At 43.7% G+C, this 4,733-nt stretch overlaps 1 non-coding gene across 1 annotated transcript; it reads left to right on the top strand.

Annotated features, from left to right (window-relative positions):
• Window positions 1-3,053: 3,053 nt before the first annotated feature.
• TRNAK-UUU lies at window positions 3,054-3,126 on the top strand. Its single transcript has one exon. It is a non-coding gene; the product is annotated as a tRNA-Lys (tRNA).
• Window positions 3,127-4,733: the final 1,607 nt, after the last annotated feature.

Below are 4,733 nucleotides of genomic sequence, written 5' to 3'. Positions count from 1 at the left end.
AGCCCTTTGATCTTGAATAATTGGTTGAAATGGATATTGCCTGTCACTTGAAAATAAGGTTGTTTCATTTAGAATTCAGCAAGTTTCTTAGAAAAATGTTGTTAAACAGGTTGACGTTCCACTGGGACTGGAATAACAAAGGCTTTTGGCAGTTTGTGGATCGAGATGTGAATCGCTTTTTGAGTAATAGTTTCTTTCATTTGGTGTGCTCTTCCTGGAACCGGTAATAGGAAAAATTTGGTGCATTCTACTTTGCTGTTATGGTATTTACAATCCTTGAATTGTTTGAACCTGACTCTCATTATCTGTCTTCATGGTCTTGAGGGTATTTTGGATATCGTGGAGGTAACTGACGATGAACTCGTCTCTTGCCTCACCGATCTGAACACGGAGTTTCCGAAGCTACAAGAGTGCTTGGTTAAACGGTGCCATTAAGTTTCAACTGTCTTTAAACTTACTACTTCAAGTGCAATTATCAACTCCTTGCAAAATTGTTGGCTTTCTCATCTACAAAAGGCAACTCTGGTATTCAAGGAAACAGATAATTAGGTTCCACTCACTACGTCAACTAAAGCAACTACATCTGGAGCACTTACCAGGGAAAATCGAATAAATAATGACGTAGTACGAGGGGATTTTTTTTCTCACTATTGCCATCCTGTGTTCAGTTCCAATTTCGTAGTAGGAGACAGACTCAAAGTCAATAGATTCCCGTCCTTTTCTATAGAAATAGGCTTGGTCATGTGCTTAAAAAAGAGGTGACCCGAATGATTTCAATGAATTGCTATTTGGTCAGATTGGAACAATTGGATTCGAAAGGAAAGAAAGACTGTGAACGAAGAGGGCCGCCCATGATCGATTGGATTCGGCAAATAAAGTAGAGGGCCCGCCCGTGTCACCACCAGTCCACCGAACCAGCTGTAGATCGCTAACTCTCTTGTCGACGCCCGGAACTTATGTACGAGTTAAGAATGAATTATTCCCGAGTAGAGAGGGCAGGATAAGGATTCAGTAAGAAGGAGAGTCTACTTATGGAAATGCCATCCTCTCTTTCCTCAGTAACGGAGTGACTAGCTACCCCGACTTTTTATTCCAGTTCCATTCTTACTGGTGCAGGAGTCCAAAGTGCATCTTCCAACTCCCTAACTGCGTCTTCCATGAAGTTCGGGAGACCCCTCACGTGCCGCTGCCCGTGAGACTCGCCTTTGTACACTTTGCGCACCGCTTCGACTAGACCCCGCTACTACCTCGTATCCAAATACCTGCGATCTAGCTCATTCTTTTTTAAGCCCTGCAAGCCTAATAGAACCTTGTTTCCTGGGCCAAGTCAGCCTATAAGTAAGTAGGGCTGAAAACAATTTGTTTGTTAGTTTTTCAATCTTCTTCCTTCTATGCTTAGAGTAAGTGGAAATGACCTCCTTGATCAGCAAGTAAGCGAGCGGTAGTTCAGTCTCCGACAAGTGAGGCCGAATAGCCCCAGGTGTCTTTTCCTTCTAAACTAGCTGCTCTCGCTTGACTCTTCTAGTGAGCAAGCAAACTGGTCGGGGAACAGGGTCGGATCAAAGTAAGGAATGGGAATAGCACTCACTCATTGAAGGTAAGCCAGAAACAGGGGTTGTCCTCTCCCTTACTTAAGTCCTAGTCCATCTTTTCGTGCCCCAAATGGGAAGTCAAGCAATAATGAGGGAACTTGACCCACACCTGACTAAAGAGTTTGGTTGCTCGAAGGAAGCAGAAGCAAAACCTGCTTTCTTTTTGTCCCAACCTCCAAGGGTTCCTCCCTGTATGACATAGTCCATTGGATTGGGGCAATGGTACGCACCTATGTTTGGTGTCCCCTCTCTCACTTCCTCGTCAGATCCTGGTCCCAAAGGGCAATACATTGAGTTGGAAAGACGGGGGGCTTTCATAAATTCCATTCTGTAGCCGAACTAGCCCCTAGATCAGCTCTCATAGTGGGAGAATCAGAGTCAAGTTAGGCGCAAAAGAGGGGGTTGAGATCATTCGTCGTGATTGGATCAATCAGACTCCACCACAAGAAATGCCAAGGGGCGCCCTTTCTCATTATCATCTACCGCCCATTTCTTCATCATCTGCTGCTGCCTTAAGTGTGTAAAGTAGGCTCAGCTTCTTAGGTTTCTAAATATCTTGTAGTAGCCGAAGGTAGTCTAGTCCGCTTGTTAGATTGAAGAATCTTATATAACCTACGTAGCTAAAGAGAAAATCATAATAGTCTAAGTGGACCTCTCAAAGGTATAAATAAGTAGACATTAGTCTTACTGGTTCGGTCTTTTTCTTTTTTTGTTATGATGCCCACATTTCATACTTCTCAATTCTTATTTATTCAAGGGTTCGTATGTACTGAGTGACTCTAGGTCTATTCAGATGCAGCTTCAAGAGAGCTTTATTCGGCCTTTGTATGACCTTCTTCCCTTCCTGTCTATCTCCTTCGGTCAGTTAGTTCTGCTTCCGATGCCGGAGGAGCAGGGTGGGATAGAAGGGTAGTTTCTGAGTTCGAGATGTCTGAGCTTGGAGGTTCCGCTTCTCTAATGTGATAATAAAGCAACAAGCAACGCCGCTCCCGTGCGCTCATCCCTTGCTTGTTCTTGAGCGCTAGTCATTCATCCCTAGTTGGGTTCTTGGGATATCTTGATTCTCTTTATGATGATGTAAGGGTCGGCAACAATGAATAAGTAATCGATTGGAAGTTCGCGCCAATCGATCTTCTGTAGGAGTAGGAGGTAGCGCGAATCCCCTCTTTCTTCGTTTAGAAGAGTGCTGGACCTCCACAACGTCAAACCATAGAACACAGCTCCTTTCGGCCGAACCCTAGGAAAGACGACTATACCTTTTTCGTAGATAGTCTGAGTTCGAGCTACTATAGTCTCCCCCGTTGACCTTCTTTTTAGGTAGAATCCTCAATGAGTGGAAAGGACTCCCAGACTTGCTCCACAGTACTATACCATACAGAGCCGCGCCCTTGTGATATGATAAGAAGAAAAGGGGCCAGGCCACCCTCTTTTCTTTTCCGCACCAAGCCTTCTTGTAAAATCGGGTGTATAGCTCAGTTTGTAGAGCATTGGGCTTTTAACCTAATGGTCGCAGGTTCAAGTTCTGCTATACCCAAAACAAAAAAACCACTCTTGTATTCGTAAGGATGCATAGTAGCCTTCAAAGAGCACTCTTTGGCCTTGAGAAAAACCCCTTTCTCATCAACATCTCGACTTCGCTCGTTGTTTGAGGTCAGTATAAAGGAGATCAGATCTGTCCTGGGAATCAAAGGATACAGAAATATGGAATCGAGCACAGATTATAGGAAACAAGCAAACAGAACAGGTTGGATCCCATCTTTAACTGCACAGAGAAGCAGCCTACTATTGATTGATGATCTTACCTTCCTGAGAGTCGAGGAACAGCAGATGAGATAGCCGAAAGGGGGGACCCCGGGTAATAGGTTTCCTTTTCCTGTTTAGGCTTGAGAGAAATCAGGAACTGAACTGAGCACTCCACAAGTATGGATTGGATTGGATTGTTTCATTCTGATACCAACTTTCATGCTGGAAGATAAGGTTGCCATACTGGGAAAGGGGGAAGGAAATAAGATCCCCTCTCTTCTCTACAGGAATGAACTTCTCCTCGCCGACCACTGGCACTATACTTAGGTTAGGCGCAATAGGTGACTTAGGTTGGGTTGTGTGGATCAATCCTACAACGAATAGCTCTCTTTCCTTTTAATGGAACACTCACTAGATTCTGCTAAATAAGGATAAATGCAAAGATAAGCCGGGTCATCCGAAAATCAAGGAAATATTTCCTTGATTTTCTGCATGGCATATTTCCTATCATTTCACAACCTACTTTTTTTCTTAGTTAGATACTATAGCACCTTCCCTTCATGGGGAGATGTTTATATACCATCTAAATTCATTCATTCATTCATTACTTACTTGCTCTTCTTTCCCAGTGATCGGAATAGGGATTTCCATGGATTGTAGGCCCTCGATTGTAATGATGGTATCAATGAAAGATGAAATAACATGATACTATTTAAAGAAATGGTTGATAGAGCGAGGTCTAACCTTGATTGGGTAGACCGAGAAGCAAACCACTAAGCAACTGGACTGCAGCCCCGAGAAAACAAGCAGTTCGGAAAAGCAAGTCAGGAATACGGTGGCGATGCAGCAACGATACGCATTCCTGCAAGGGGTAGTGAAAAGCCATTAGGGGGAAGAGATAGGTTTGTTATTCTAAGCCAAATTACTATACCATAAGGAGATTACCATTATGAGATGACACTTGAGAGGGCACTTTAAAGTGATTGAACCCACTTTCCATGTTAGTTTAAGCAACAATATCGCTAGGGACCAAAGTAGTGAAAACGGCAGCTCCATTTTCCAAAACTTTCTGTCTCATAAGACTGTGAAACCACACAATTTGACATTCCCCTTGGGAAATAGGGAAAAACAGGCCCCGGATTCCGATAACTTATGTCTCGCCTAGTGGAAAAGTACACAATTGACTAAGAAGATTGGAAGGTGGTACGAAAATACTCATCGGGTCTTTCGTTCCAGCAGTCATGATATAGCTTCTAGCTTTGACCGCTCTTAAGGTGCCCGCACTCTTGGCTTGAATCGCCGACTTGTGTTTCGGTTTAACCGAAAAGCAGAATCCTATCATTTCACTACTCGACAGAGGCTCCTCATTCATCCATCGGATAGGACGCCCCATCTATG

This window comes from Triticum dicoccoides, chromosome 3B (genome assembly GCF_002162155.2).
Source record: "Triticum dicoccoides isolate Atlit2015 ecotype Zavitan chromosome 3B, WEW_v2.0, whole genome shotgun sequence".
NCBI lineage: Eukaryota > Viridiplantae > Streptophyta > Magnoliopsida > Poales > Poaceae > Triticum > Triticum dicoccoides.
The sequence above is the reverse complement of the archived record's forward strand: the minus strand, read 5'-3'. Positions and strand labels throughout refer to the sequence as shown.